The sequence below is a fragment of the Colossoma macropomum genome, unplaced genomic scaffold, assembly GCF_904425465.1.
Source record: "Colossoma macropomum unplaced genomic scaffold, Colossoma_macropomum, whole genome shotgun sequence".
NCBI classification, from domain to species: Eukaryota; Metazoa; Chordata; class Actinopteri; order Characiformes; family Serrasalmidae; genus Colossoma; species Colossoma macropomum.
The window spans coordinates 28,435,475-28,452,728 of NW_023494805.1; positions in this window are offsets into that span (position 1 = coordinate 28,435,475).

Consider the following 17,254-nt stretch of genomic DNA (forward strand, 5'->3'; position numbering starts at 1 on the left):
TCACAAAGATCTATTCGACCTGTTTCTTGCAGTGATCACTTCAACATTTTCATGAAATGGTTTCAGATATTTAATCTGTTCTTTCTCGGTGTACAGACAGTCTAGATTCTTGTGACAAATTCATCAGAATCCAGCAAATAGCTGTCATATGCATATACTCAAAGGAAAATACTGATGGTGTAACCTTAGACCTCAGTTTGACTGAGCTTTATCCTGTGTTCAACAACACTGGGCACATTTTTATTCTGTTCTGCTGCTTGTATCTGGGTAATCAGCATTCTGCAGCTTGATTATGTGGCTCAAGAGTGCTGGGAGCAATTCCAGCCTGATCCAATCCATTACAGCCAACAAACAGACAACATCTTTACTCTCAAGGCTGTGGCTACAGTTTGCCCCTTTTGTCTGTGTGCTCTGCTCTGGTCAGTTTGATGATTCTTAACATTACCTAAGCTCGGGATTAGGGCTAAGAATGCTGGATGTAGATCAGTAAGATCAGAAAGAGTTGATTTTCTAACTTCCATCAGAGCTCACAGCCTGTTTTAATCCCCACAATTCCACACTAGTGTGTGTTGAGTGTTCAGGTGGCTGTTTGGTGCAACCAGTGCTGTTTTAGTTAGCAGGCCTACATGTGAAGCAAATTTCTATTTTTTTCTCGATTTTCTACATCATTTGAACCTGGCCACTGTTCTCCATGTTTGACGAATGGACCAATATAAATGTTGAAAAATCAGTTGGAATAAAATCTCTTTGCTTAAACTTATTGAAAGAGAAGACTGTTTTTCTCTGCTGAAAAGCTACTATTTTAGAGATACTTGCGTTTCTTTGAATAGTGAGTAGTTGAAATAATTCAACAACACAAAATAAATAAATAAACGTTCTCATGGGTGTAACAGAATTTAGAAGCAAAACAGAAAGACAACTTTTGCTGGTTAGAGTATTCAGTCAAAAACTATGCAACCTTCAACAAACTGTCCTGGGACTGGAAAGCAAAGAGGCTGAGCTGTGCACTAGTACAACCAGTAGCCTGGAAATGTCCCCTGGGTATCAGACCGCTGAGTTGTTGTATCCAGCTTTCATCTCCAATTATGAGACATACTAAGCAGTGGCTAACCTGGCTAGGAATGAAGGAAAACCTGGGGACATGTTAGCATGATGAAATTTGCATAATGCTGACAGGACCCCACTAGCGTCCTCTAATTGTTTGCAGTGTTAGCATTTTTGAAGTACCCCTTTAATGTGAATTCATGTTTGAGTGTGTGTGTGTGTGTCTGTGTGTGTGTATGAGGGTCAGAAGAGGCCTGTCTCTCAAAGCAAGAATTCTTACTTAACTCTAAGTTTGATCTTGTTTGATTGTAAACAGCTGTTGTCCCAATCAGGGCAAACTTCTGACCAACCACTGGCAACTTTCTGATGGAGATGGACCCCTCCAGTCCTTTTCGTGTCACTTTTTATCTTCTTTGTGATGTTTATGGTTGGTATTTGTTTGATTTCTTGTAGCTGCAGCTTAATCAGGAGCCTTGTCTTGGCTGAATGTACTTCATGAGACTGGTCCCTGCTTCACAAAAGATTTCCACCATAATACACTGAGAAAAAGAAGTTTGCCCATTCTGGCTCCACAACCTTACATCTTAGCCTGTTTCAAGTCTTGCAAAATGTATAATTGTGATTATTATTTTAACAGCATGTGTCCTCCAGCTGTTTGGCCTCTTGCATTAAAATTGATTGTTTTCCTACGCTTTACCAATTTCCACCACGTAAACATTTTCTCATGCTTATCTCGGCTAAAACAGGCACGGTGTACAAATTATTTTCCTATTATTTACTCGAGCATTCCTTTGAGGGACAAATCATAACCATAATCATCCTCCTTATAATTAACGTGTATTGTATCACAGTTTTTAGCAGAAAGCCAAAGATGAAGCCACTGTGAGAAATGACATACAGAGAGAACACTTTTATATGACAAATTGCTTGATGAGGCAAGCTAACCATTATCTAGCAGAGACTGAAAAGGCATCATCATCATCGAGCAGTAAAATTCCAGACCTGGTGGATAACACATTCTCTTGAGGAGAGGATGAATCTAGCAGGAGCTGAGGGCATTTAAAGACTAGTAATTTGGGACAGTGTGACAGGTTGGCTTGTTTTGGCATGTTTTGCACCAATGGATCTGTGCTGTATAGCTGAGACTGAATAAGTGTTTGTTGCGTAACAGAGCGTATGCCACACATCTGTTTGAATGACCTTGGTGTGCTTTGTAGTGGAAGCAACAATAATCCTTTTACACACCACCGCAATGGTGTGGAATGCACTATATGCATGTTACATCCACTCCATCTAGCAAATCTCTCTCTCTCTCTCTCTCTTTCTCTCTCTCTCTCTCTGCATATTCGCATAGTAGATCGTCTATGGGTTGACCTTGAGGATGGGGCGGGGAATTGTTTTCTTAAGCTTGACTGCTTTTTCCCTCCTTCAGGCGTTAGGATAAAGAGAAGAGTCGGCGTGTATACGTATATGTACGTGTGATGTTTGTGTGATGGGGAGAGAGATAGATTGAGTTGGAGATTAAGCGCTTCACTGGTCTATGTGTGCCAGGGTTAGTGAGGGTGTGCAGTTTTTAAATATGGAACATTAGGTGACACACTTCGTTTAAGGCAAAGTCATAGGCACTTACAGTAACAGCTGAGGTGTTTCACCGATAGCTAAATAACCCCTTAAACCCCATGTCTGAAAGTGGGTGCACACTTTGATTCACTCCGATAACATACATATTAGTCTGATAGTAGTTACAGAATAATAAATAGTGACTGAGTACACACACACACACACACACACACACACACATTACCTAAGCTGCTTATCCTCTTGGGACGCGGGGGGTGCTGGAGCCTATCCCAGCGCTCCTTGGGCAGAAGGCAGGAAACACCCTGGACAGGTCACCAGTCCATCACAGGGCAGAAGTGACTGAGTAATAAGTCTTAATATTAAATGAATAGTTTGGAGGGGAATCAAATTTACACAATTATCCATTTATCCTAGATGTAGTCGACTGGCCGAGGTATGTTTGCACTTTAATTTTGTTAGTTTAGCACTGGAGCTACAAAGCAAGGACTAGAAGTCAATAGTCACCCAAATCCTTTCTGTAAATACATCCCCAAAACTTCTCTCAACCTGCACAAACCTTATCCAGGTCTTCATTAACTTCTCGTAGACTTGTTGATGTGGTTTAAGGTACAGTATAGCTTACTGTGAGCTATAATTCACTGTGTAACTAAACTCTGCAGGCAGCCTCTTTAGATCGGGGCCATGGTGTCCTTGCGAGTCAAAAGGGGGCACTAAGCGGGCTAGAAAAAAAATCTCTCATTAGTAATTATTTTTAACTTGGTCAATTTCTTAAATTTCTTCTGCTTTCAGCCACATATAAAAATAATACTTGGTCAAAAAATGGTTTATGTTATTAGACATTAAAATTTCATTCATGTGCTAGCCAATCTTAATTCACAGCCATCCACAGAACACCACAGTGCCAGGTCAGCAATAGCTGTAGAGAAAGCTGGCAAAAAAGAAACAGTTCTGGTCAGACATGTGTTGTGTCCAAAATGGCCACTGAATCACTACAGCCTACATTTGAAAATCTAGATCACTACAGAGAACACTTTCATAGGCAACTGAATTTTTGATGGTACTAAATGATTTCTGACAGTAACATTACGTCATACGGGTTTGTTCATTATTGTGCATAAACACTGTAAACGTCTTGCCACCAGCCCACTAAAACCGCCTGGTTTGACTGCTCATATCAGAAGAGCTGACTTACATTTGTAACTGGTCAGAAGGGCTCACTAATCCTACTCAGAGAGACCGCATGTGAATCTTCAAACAACACAGTGCAGTATGGGTATCCCCCATCTGCTAGGGTACATCGGTTGTACATGACTTATCGTGGTGCATTGTGGGATAGTTTGAGTGCACTGGATCTTCTGCTCTATGTTTTCAGACACCACTACAAAATGGTGGAAACCCAAAATAGTGGACTGGTGAATAGGGTGCAGTTTCAGACACAGCTATGGTCCTCATTTGTTAAGCAAAATTACTGACCAGTGGGGCAGAAATTATGACTTCCCTTTGTGTGCATGCACTGGACAATATTCATACAGGCGTTTAGACACTACAGATTACATTTGTGATTTCTGATGTTTCTTTTTATAAATAACTGTTGGTATGAGTTTTCAGGCTTTAGATATATGTTTAAAACTATAAACAGTATAAACTGCAAACTGATAGCCATGATATCCATGAGCCTGCATGATATATACTTGAATGAGCTGGGGAGTCAGATTCTGAAGAAGATGTGTAATTTGGCACAACACCCGTAATCTAAAGTGGCTGCCAGCGGTGCTTCTCTACACAGTGAAGTTTTGTTTATTTTTATAGTACATAGTAAGTCGTACTATGTCCTAAACCTCATCAACCACATCATGTGACGTTAATGAAGAATTTGATGTAGTTTGAGCAGGTCGAGAGAAGTTTTGGGGATGTATTTACGAAAAAGATGTCCGTCGCAACGTCAGCCTCGTAACTCCAGCACTTAACAAAAGAAGTAAAATTTGGATGCCAAGCAAATCTTGGCTAATTAACTATTTCTGGGATGATAATTTTTTTTATTTAGTTTTTTTCAAGACCAAGGGGAAAAGTCAAGGAACATTCATATTGAATTAATACATACCTGTCAGGAACACCTGTATTATAATATTATTAATTATCTATATTTAAATAGCACTTTTCATGCTGGTGGCAGCTCAAAGTGCTTTACAGACAGGTGATAAAGCTTAATAGTAATACTAGAAATTATTAGTACAAATTAAAATCATATAAAAATGACAGATCAAATTAAAAAGATAAATACAAAGAGACAGAGTTTTATTTAATTGAAGTTAAGTTTAAGAGATTTGTTTTGTTTTGAACGTTTCTTAAACGTGAGCACTGAGCTTGACTGTCTAATAGAAGGTGGAATTGAGTTCAGAAGCATAAGAACTGAAAGAGGTCTCTCCACATTTCCTGAATTTTATGGAAGGTATTTGCAGAAGGTCAGTATCTGCAGATCTAAGATCATGTGCTAGGACATAAATAGACATACATTCTGTGATGTAAGTGGGTGCTAGGTTATTTAGAGCCTTAAAAACTAGTAGCAGAACTTTAAAATCGGTCAGTGCAGTTCTTTCAAAATGGGAGTGATATGATCTTTTTTGTCTTTGTTAGGATGCGAGCTGCTGCATTTTGTACAAGTTGTAGAGGATGCATTGTTTTCTTAGGAAGTCCAGTAAGAAGATCATTACAGTAATCCAATCTGCTTGTAAGAAATGCATGAACAAGTTTCTCTGTGTCAGTTTGAGATAGAAAAGGCTGAACTTTAGCGATATTTCTCAAATGATAAAAAGCTACCTTAGTGACTGTGTTTACATGTGGGATAAAACAGGTCTCAGAGTCTAAGATCACACACAGGTTTTGTATATCAGGTTTGGTATATGAAGCTAAAGAACCAAGCTTCTCATAAAGAAGCTTTTTCTGAGTTTTTGTACCAATGATCAGTATTTCTGTTTTTCATGATATAATTGTATAAATTATAAATTTTTTGTGACATCCACTGAGAAATATCTGACACATAGCTGGTTAATCTGCCTACAGAGTCTTGATTATCAGAAGGAATGGAAATGTATAACTGTGTCGTCACCATAGCTATGAAAATTGATATTATGTTTTCTTTATGACTTCACCTAGAGGTAACATGTACAAAGAGAAAAGCCCCTAAAACGGAACCTTGTGGGACTCCACAAGAAATGTAAAAATCTTTTGTTGAATGATATCCCAGTGAAACCATGAACTGTCTATTAACTAAATATGATATAAACCAGTCTAAAACTGTGCGTGAGAGGCTGACTCAGCATTCAAGATGGTGGATTAGAATCTTGTGATCAATGATACCTAAAGCTGCAGTAAAATATAATAAGACCAGAATCGAAAGATCTTGTCCATTAGTGCTGCCTGAAGTCATTCACAACATGAACCAATTCTGACTCTGTACTATGGCTAGAACAAAAACCTCATTGAAACTTCTCACGTAACTTGTTTGATATTAGATACACATTTAGTTGTTTGAAAACAACTTTTTCTAGGACTTTACTTAAAAAAGTAAGGTTTGAAATTGGTTTAAAATGATTTAGTATGGAAGGATCCATTCTACTCTTTTTTATAAGGGGCTTCACTAATGCAGTTTTAAAAGCATCTGGAAAAGCACCTGTTGACAGAGAACAATTTACAGTAGTTAAAACATCACTTTGAACATAATCAAAAACCATATTAAGGAGAGAAGTAGGAACAGGGTCAAGATCACATGTGGACAAACTTATTTTTTTTCGTCCACACTGAGCAGGTGCATAGATTACGTACACCTGCTCAGTCATGCAATTATCCAATCAGCCAATCACTTGGCAGCAGTGCATAAAATCATGCAGACACAAGTCAAGAGCTGAGGTTAATGTTCACATCAAACATCAGAATGGGGGGAAAAATGTGATCTAAGTGCCTTGTTTGTTGGTTGGTTGGCTGTTGGTGCCAGACGGGCTGGTTTGAGCATTTCAGGAACTGCTGATCTCCTGGGATTTTCACCCACAACAGTCTAGAGTTTACACATAGTGGTGTGAAAAACAAAAAACATCCACTGAACAGCAGTTCTGTGGGTGCAAACATGTCAACGTGGACCAAAACAGGAATTTTCCCAAAGCCTTGTTGAATTTGTTTCAATCCGATCTAGGGTCAGGCCATAACAGAAAATGGGAGTTGGCCCTCTCCTCTGACCTGTCGCCAGACCGAATACTGGACACTTTTTAATTGGTAAACCAGCTTGTGTTGTTATGACAAGAGGCTAAGTTGAATGGGGGATGACTTCAGATACGAGCATATACCTAACATAACAAACAAACACAACAAAAGATGACAAAACTATCTAAACTGAAAAGAAACAATACAAAACTAGAAACTTCCTTAACTCCCTACATAAAACAGGAAAAAAGAGATAATAAACCAAAAGGCACTCATTCCCTACTTTTCCCAGGTGTTCACAGAGTCTAGTAAAGCTTTCACTAACCTAACAATTGAAGTGAAGTGAGGGTTCGTAACAAATCAGTGCCACAAAGAACTCAGGCTGTTCCGAGAGCAAAGGGGGTCCTAACCAGTGAATGTAGTTTAAATGTTTTTTTTGCTAGCTGTAGCACTTAAATTTACTTTTGGGGATTAATAAAATCCATCCATTCATGTAAACATACATACATACAAACACTGCCCATCCAACAGTCTGTAGAGACTGGCTTATACAGAGTTTCTTTTGAAAGCAAGGGCGATAATAGGAAGTTTCCACCTTTCCTGCAGTTACAGACTCTACTCTTCTGGAAAGGCATCACACTAGATGTTGGGACATTACTGTAAGATTTTGATTTAGGTCTGTAACTACTGAATATTTTGAATTTCACATATTATCTTGAATATTTAAATATTCTTTGAGAAGAAGTATAGCTCAAACATTTCTTGAGCATTCCACACTCTTACTATTATTACTATTGTTAATAAAACTTGAAATAGTAAAGGTAATGGAAAACATCACTGATAAACAATTAGTGTCATAGCAAGTAGCATAAAAAGCTATTCCATGGGTTTCTGTCCAATCTGGCAACCCCGACCAGGCTGATGTGTGCCAGTGGTGAGCGGTACAGGACAGCAGAGGAAACAGCGTCTTTTTAACCAGCTTTTTGGTCAGCTCTTGTCAGTGACCGAGGGCGTAACCACATTTTAGATCAGTGGTGCGCACCTCTGGTCCAGGAGGGCCAATGTCCAGCACAATTTGGTGATTTACCTGCTCAAACACACCTGTGTCAACTCATCTGTTAATTGCCTAGTTTAGTGGGTATGTTTGAGTAGGGAAACTACCAAACTGTGCCGGACGCTGGCCCTCCAGGACCGGAGATGTCTATATGACAGAGTTTTTATCAAGCCACTCAAAAAACGCTTTATACTTGAATATGTGATAAATTCTTAGTCTTGATGCCTGGAGTAGTTTTAATAAGTTTCTTTCCACTCCGGATGGACAACATGCTCGCCTTTCCTGCCTGTCATTTAATCTAGGAAATAAATGCACTGGAGAGCATGCTAACTAGCAGTTTAGAGCTGTAGGAAAAGCATTTTGATGGCACAGGGTGATTAAAGCTGACATTATCGACCTCAAGTTAGAGCTCTAATACAGGCAGTTAAGAGTGGAGTCTTGACAGCTGCTCTCTTTAGATGTGGTGCTACTATGTGCTACTGGTGACTTGCTAGCATTTAGCTTCAAAAACAAAACTTTGTTTCCCATCAGACTGATAAAAACTGATGCATGGAAGTGAGTGCTTTAATAGAAACAGTAAAGCTATTTGAATTGCTTTTCTGTTTTCTAATAGTTCTGTTTTCTGATAGCATACATCCCCAAGAGCATTAGTGAGGTCAGGTACTGATGTTGGATGATTACTTCTGGATAATAAACATCACTCCAACTCATCCCAGAGGTATTGAATCAACCTCCATCACTCCAGAGAACACACACTGCTCTGTGGCCCAATGCTGGGGATTTTATGCCTAAAATCTAACTTCTTAATGATAAAATAGTAAGTTAGTACAACTTACTACACGAAGTTGGAGTCACTTCTGAAAAATTCAAACTAACTCTTCTGTGGTGACTGGATACTGCACTGACTGCTTTTGCACTCTGTAGCTGACACTTGACTTTGAACACCATGATGACCTAAGGCTCATGTGAGGCTGCTCCAGAGCATCCCATTCTATTGGCAACACTATTCTGTGGAGTTTATAAATGTTGTGTGCGCGCAGCTGAATGCTTGTGTCAGCAATGGGTCCACCTTAAAGTAGAGTCTGGATACTTTGACATATTGTGTACAAACATCTATTCATACACCTATATACACTCATCGAGTATGTAGGAACACTATATTAGTACTGGGTAGGGCCTCCCTTTGCTCTCAAAACAGCCTCAGCCTCTTTGTGGCATGCGTTCCACAAGACGTTGAAAAACATTCCTTTGAGATTCTGGTTGATGTTGACATGATTGCATAATGCAGACCCTGCAGATTTTTCAGGTGCACTTTCATGCTGTGAATCTCCTGCTCTACCGCATCCCTAAAGTGTTCTGTTGTATTCAGATCCAGTGACTAGGGAGGCCACTGAAGTCATTGTCATGTTCATGAAACCAATTTGAGATGACTTTTGCTTTGTGACATGGTGCATTATCATGCTGGAAGTAGCCATTAGAAGATGGTCAATTTGGCCATGAAAGGATGTACACGGTCAGCAACAATACTTGAAAAGGCTGTGGCATTCAAGCAATGTTTGTTGTTAGCGGACCTAAAGTGTGTCAAGAAAACATTCTCCACACCACTACTCCACCTCCACCAGCCTGGACTGTTGGCACGAGGCTGGTTGTGTCCATGGATTTATAATGTTGGTGCCAAATTCTGATACTATCAATGTGCCTCAGCAGAAATCGAGATTCATCAGACCAGCCTCTGTTTTTCTAGTCTTTGACGTTTAGTTTTGGTGAGCCTGTGCCCACTGCAGCCTCAGCTTTTAGTTCTCTGGTGACAAAATTGGAAGCTGTTGTGGTCTTTTGCTGTTGTAGCTGCTTCAAGACTTGACGTTTTGTGCATTCTGAGATGCTCTTCTGCCCACCACATTCTCCGTTGACCACTCTCATCAACCAGGCTTTTCTGTCCACGAAACTGCTGCTCACTGGATGTTAGAATTTTTCTCTGGTTTTCCTGTCAGGGCATTTCCTGAAAATGTATGAAAACAAACACACAACACTCACACACTCAGTAATCCAACAGGCCCCTGGTGTGATACCTCCCTCATCAATGAGGCGTTTCTGGAGAACTGCCGCTCACTGGGTGTTTTTTTCTTTATTGTACCAGTCTGACTGAACTCTAGAGACTGTCATGAGTGATAATCCCAGGAGGTCAGCAGTTACAGAAATACTCAAATCAGCCTGTCTGGCACCAACAATCATGCCATGGTAAAAAGCATTGAAAACCCTTTTTTCTCCATTCTGATGGTTGATCTGAACATTACCTGAAGCTGCAGGCCTGTATCTGCATGATTTTATGCACTGCACTGCTGCCACATGATTGGCTGATTAGATGATTGCATGAATGAGTAGGTGTACAGGTGTTCCTAATAAAATGCTCAGTGAGTGTAGATCTGTAGATTGTTTGAAATCAGAGTCAGAGCTCTTGTTTCTGAAAGTTGGTTCCTGAGAAATAACCCTCAGATTTTCTCACTTTGATCAAAATATTGTCACATATCTGGATTAACTCTTTGTGTCTGACTCATCTCAGCCCAGTCTTGACTGAATAATATTTCCATAAGAAAAGTGTGAGATCTCACAGTTTCTTATACAGCTCTATTCTATATCACAGAACTCTTTCAGCAATCTGTCAGTGTAGAAAGACAACTCATGCTTTTCTCATTCAGCACCAGAACGTCTCACAATATAATGCTGATGTTAAATCCTCCTTTCTCCTAAGGGTGGGTTTAGGAGAAAGAATTCAGAAATGAGTGATCCTTAATTAATACAATATTGAGATCTGCTTCATTTCTTTGAAACAATTTTAAGAAAGACATTTCTTTCTTCTGGGGAGTTCAGTTTGAACTAACATGTGGTTATTGTCCTTGTACTATAACAAATGAGTTGGACATGAAAGAAACGATAGATGAGTTGGCTGAATCGAAGGCATAGAAACTACATCTGAAATAAGTGAGCTTTATATTTAGGCAATTTACCCAAGATTTAGGACATGCCAGTTGTTCTGGTTATTGATAGGTTGTAGTGCCAATTATTTCTCATTATAGTGGGCCATCTGCTCTGGTCATTTTAATTACAGCAATGAGGCATGCACCTGATGCTAGGTTGTTGAAGTGGGTTCTACATGCTCTCAGAGCCAGAGGTGGTTAGTAACATTTACTTAGTTACATCTAGTTACATTTACTTTGCTCCATGTGCTTACAGTTTAGATGGGTTTGTACTTTTCTAAGTCTTTTTTGATTATAATACTTGTACTTATACTTAGGTATTTAAGCCCCTGCTTTTCCTTCACTTCCACTTTAGTCATTGACATTTAATTCTTAATTTCTTTTCTTCTTTCATTTCATTCTATTTTGCTTTGCTTTTGCTCACACTTCTCATATTTGTACTTTAGCATTGTTGTTTAGACTAAAAGGATGTTAAAAGAGAAGAACAGAGCCTAATCAATTCCAGGCTGATAGTTGCTGGATGTACTAAGAAGTTTTGTTGCAGTTCTATAGGGAACAACTCTTTTGACCTTCCAGAGTTGTTTTTATGATCTACTTTTAATTCTACATTGGAGTAACAAACTCTTACTTGAGGATTGTTTTAGGTTCCTCTACCTACCATCTACAGGCAAGCAGTCTAGCCTGATGAGGTTGTGTTGGTTGCTCCATCAATCTAACAGGCCTACTAGAAAACGATACCTTCACTGATATCATGAACACTCATTCATGTGCGTGCATACTGTATGGTAAATGCATTAGGTAACTGCACAACAATGATAGTGAATGTGAGCAGTGTGAGCGTGGGAAGATCTGTAAACTCCACAATTAATCTGCTGAAGCATCTAATCACGCTAATATGAAAACATTGGATGAAGATCCCTCTGTGGAAGAAGAGAGAACCTCAACATCACCTGAACAGACTAAAATTTTCATTCAGGAACAGCTCTGTAAGGTTTACATGTTATTCTTGTTTATGAAGTGTTTCTGCTGTTTCTAGTTGCCAGTTCCTCGATTTCCAAACAGCATTAGCCAATTAGCCATTCATTATTTTGACAGAGCATTACTGGTCAGGTCTTCTTCCAAGGCAAGGACAGTCACATTTCTTTTAAATGATGTTTACAGTGATCGGCTATTTCTTTGTAAATAAAGCACTGAAAAGGACTACTATATTTTCCCTTGTACTTTCCTGTTGGTACAGATGTGTTTGGGTTTTTGAGAGTGAATGTAGAGGTAATACGCAGTGAGTTTACTGTTTTGCGGTAATTTTAAGCAATCCCAATATAATTATAAGCAATTAGTAATTTGTATTTATGTATTTTGGATTCATCCTGTGATGGACTGTGTACATTCCCCCCTCCACAAGTGTCACTAGATGCTACAAGCAAGCTGAAGCTGCTGCATACTGAAATGACATTGCCTGAATAAGTCTACTGTCAAATTTCAACACTATTATATAATAACACCAGCTACTGAAACTGCTGTCCTGTGATGGACTGACGACCTGTCTAGGGTGTTTCATGCCTTCTGCCCATTAACTGCTGGGATACGCGGCCCATGAGGATAAGTGGCTATCCATGTTGCACTTTCACATCTGGTCTTGCATTCCAGAAACAGGGAGCAGTCACCCCTCTGCTGAGGGGCAGGTTACAGTAAACATATTGTTTTTATCGCTGTGATACACTGATATTATTTACTCTTAATAGAGTTAAGAAAGTTTTACCTCTTTAACTGTTTGCATTCACATGTATGTTTTTTTTTCTTATTAAAATCTTTTTGTTATTAAAGCAGTGCAAGGCATCTCTGTACAAATATAAGGCATTTATAACACTTTGCAGGGAGTGCAGCTCATTGCTCATTTCAACGAGCGTTTTCCATGCTTGCCGGAGCTGTGCTGGCACTCGTGCGGACGTGATTAGTTTGGCAGACGGCGGCGCGTGCAGCCTGCACTGTTAATCAGCTCCCCCCAGCCCCTCCTTTGGAGAGTGGGTGGCCAAATGACAAGTAAACAATGCGTTAATTGTTAATGGATGTACTGCGGAGGAACAGAGCAGCAGAGCGTTGGGGCTCCACAGAGACAGGACAGAGGGAGGGGGCCACACACATACACCCCTTACTGCTGCTGCTTCTGCTTCTGCCACACACAGTGTTGTCCTGAGGTGTTCTGGGTGGACGAGGAGAATTAACAACAGCAAGCCTCATTGCCTGGCCAAAATCACAGGGAAGCCAAATGTTGTGTGAGAGGGTGAGCAGAGTGTGAGAGAGTGTGTGGATTCCTAAGTTAAGGACTTCTCTCTCCACTCACTCACTCACACACACACACAGATTTGGTTTTATACAGTGTCAGGACATGGAGTTATGTAAACATGCCACGTTTTCTACATAACGTCACTGTCGGAACTGAACCCTGTATCTTTAAAATAGTAATTACATGTAAGAAGGAAGAAATGTTGGTAACACTTTCTATGAATGTCACCTTTGTAAGCATCTATAAACACATTCATGTTATAATGCATTCATAAGACATTATAAACATAGCTATAAATATTTATAAAAATGCATTATACGTTATAGCCATGTTCATTATGCATTATGAATTGTTAACATAATACATTATAAGTACTGTTCATAACAAATTATAAGAGCTCATAAGTTGTATTTGTCCGCTCCAAGTAAAGTGAAGCATACTGTACTAAAGCTTCCTCCAGTGTTAAGACTGAGGCTTCAAGCTGAAGTATTTACTGAAACACTAAAACATACACAATAAAGCACATTACAGGCTTCAAATGTCAGAGTTTAAACTAGTGCTGCCATCAGTGTTTTACCCAATGTGGGAAAGCTAATGTACACCACCGTTAGCTTGGTATTTGTTTTTACTTTACGCTCTCCAAGCTGGGACTGACTTCTTTGGCACTGACATTATAACATGTTATTAACACTATTTATAATGCATTATATTAACAATTCATAATGTATAATAAACATGGCTATAACGTGTAATTCAGTGTAATTCTTTTTTATAAATATTTATAACCACATTTATAATGCCTTATGAATATATTATAACATGTTATAAATGTGTTTATAGATGCTTACAAATGCGACATTCATAGAAAGTGTTACCCAAATGTTCTTAGCTTTTAACTGAAATTAATGTGACAAGATTTTTTGGAGAAAAGTTTGGAAATTTCTGTGAAGGGTCATGGCACGTTCAACTCATGCAATAAATAATAAATACCTTTGAGATTCTGGTCCATGTTGACATGACTGCTTCATGCAATTCCTGCAGATTTTTTAGTTGCACTTTCATGCTGCAAATCTCCAGTTCTACTACATCCCTAAGGTGTTCTATTGGATTCAGATCTGGTCACTGGGAAGGCCACTGAAGAACATTGAACTTACTGTCATGCTTCTGAAACCAGTTTGGGACAACCTTTGCTTTTTGACAAGGGTGCACTATCATGCTGGAAGTAGCCATAAGAAGATGGGTATGTTTTGGTGAGCCTGTGCTGACTGCAGTCTCAGCCTTCTGTTCTTGGCTGACAGAAGTGGAACCTGGCATGGTCTTCTGCTGTTTAGGCCTATCCGCCTCATAGTTTGACATGTTGTGCATGCTGAGATGCTCTTCTGTTCACCACTGTACACTGAAATACTCTAAGCTGGATGCTAGAAGGTATTTTAAGATGTTTTATATTGTTTATTCAATATTCTATATTTAAGTCACTATCATGTCAGTCACTGCAGTGCTGAGATTTATCTACTACCCACATGTATACCTGCTCAGTGGTGGTACCGAGTCCCTATATGTAGTAATAATAATATGTCTTATATATAGGCATGTGCCTATACAGTATTGTGCAAACTGCAAAAGTATTTTTTTTTGCAGTCAAAGTTGAAGGAAATAAGTATTTGGAGTTCTAGAGTTCAAAAAATTATTAAAAGTTGTGGAGATTATTTGACTCCTAACACCTATGCAACATCTGGTAGACCACCAAAACTGTTACCAACAGTACTTAAACCTTTCATCTTTGAGAGAGAGGAGAAATTCAAGCCCCACTTTTGCTTCAGATCTGAAAAGATCCTCAGGTGTTTTTGTCTATACTTCTGCTGGGAGAAGACAACTCAACACTATGAGTCTGAAAGGATGTCAAAAAGCCATTACTGAGAAAAGGAAAATATTTGAATAAAAAAGAAATAGATTGCAAATCAAACAAAGAAGCTGCTGGTGTTCTCAGAACAATGGACTGACCACCCCAGTGTCCAGACCTCAACATCACTGAATGTGTTTGGGTTGGCTTGGATCATGAGAAGCAGAAAATGTGACCAACTTGTAAGACCAAATATTGAAAGTGTGGAAAAATCTATTTGCAGATTTTCAGCAAGTCTCCTGAAAACAAAGGAAGCTGTATTAATGTCAAAGAAGGGGCACAGTAAGCACTGAACATTTTAATAATGTATTTAGTTATTAATGCTTCTGTTTAATTTTCTGTAAAGTATGATTTCTTCTCTTTTCCTATTGCTAAAAAAATTACTTAAATGACATTTTAAGTTTCTGACTTTTAAACAGTATTGTAGGTATTAATAATATTTACCCAATGTGTATTATATATATTGCTGTTGTCGGAAGAAAACCTTGCATCTCCAAAATGGTAACTTTACAGGAGAAGGAAAAAAACTACTTTACTTCTAATGTAAGTCAATGGAACCAGACTTATTTCCAAGTCATTTTAGGTCATTTGTTTTATCATCATGAAATTTACATACAATGTAAAGGGTAACAGGTATTTTCAAATTATGTCAAAAACTGAAAAATGTCAAAAATGGAGATGCGAGGTTTTCTTCTGACAGCACATGTGAGTAATTATATGTAATAAGAATTGTATAAATCTATCCTCACCAACCATAAACAAATGTTACTGTTTTGGTTTTAAACAGTGAAACGTAGCTTTTGTAAAAATCACTTTGCAAATTCAGGACTACTTTGTCAGTCCTAACATCATAGGTTAACATTTTTTCTCCATTTTTGTCCAGAAAAAGTATAAAAACAAACACACAATATTCACACACTCAGCAATCTAATAGACAGGTCCCTGATGGGAGACTATTATTGAATTTCCTAAAACATCACTCAACATTTACAAGGAAGCCATTCATTTCTGCTCTGACACCTCCCTGGTACCTTCTATCTGTTTCTTCTCTTGTCATGTTGCATTGACAGACTTGTTTCACCACTGCAAACCCTTTTTACCGCTCCACACACACACACACACACACTCACACACACACTCACACACACACCAACTCTTCCTGCTCTTTTCATCAATTTAATTTTCATTATGAAACTCATTCTCTTATCTGAGAGGCTATGTGGTCTATTATAGTGCTGTTGTGTTTAGGTGGAGCAGATATTAAACATAGAAAGGTAACATGGGTCTGCCAGTGCTCATCACATGCCAGATGACCAGAGCTGGTCACTTTGAATCAGAACTTATTTCAGTGGGCCTGTCTGCACTGGACACATGAAAGGAGCAGATAGCAGAAAGAACATGCCACTGGCTTGTGAGTGGATGTAGAGGCAGAAAGACAGCAAAGCAGGTCTCAGATCGGACCTGTCAGGGAGGGCTGGACGTGTTTGCCAGTATTTCACTCTCACTGAGCTGGAAATGCTGATGTTTGCTCAGGTCTGAAAATGTGTTGCCTCTATTCTGTTATCCTGGAAAGCCCCACAGCACCTGCAGCTTCACCAGTCTCCTCACATCTGCTTTTATGAACAAAAACACATGTTGGAGGCTAGTGTATATGATAATAGCGTTAGTCTTCACTTCCTAACTGGTTTGCCTAAGCAAACTCTTTACAAATTAATAATTCTATAATTAGTAATCGACACATCCGCATATTCTCGTAGTTTAGATTCTGGTGCAAGTATTGGTCGTGCTATAGTGCCTGGTGACTTTATATTCACCTGGAAGAGTAAAGAATTCAATAAGTTGCTGTTTGGCTCAAACTGCAGTGTCAAACATCCTCAAGTACTAATCTTGAGCAGGTACCAAAACCTGGTCAATGGAAAAAGCAGTTCTAGTACTTTGAGCAGTGAAGAAACACCATAAAACATCTGAATAAATGTTTAGGTAAATGGAAGCCAAAACAAAACTGCATCTGTGAGAGGAACCATTCTCTTTGGATGGTAGAAAGATGCTTCATGCATGCTTCAGTTTCTGCACTCAAGCCCTTGGATTCTGTTTATCATTCTGCACTCAGATTTACTGCTGGTGACAGTTATAATACTCCCCATTGTGAGATTTATGCTAAAGCTGGATGGCCCTCTCTATCTGTGAGGCATGATAGACACTGGATTTTATTTATTTAGAGA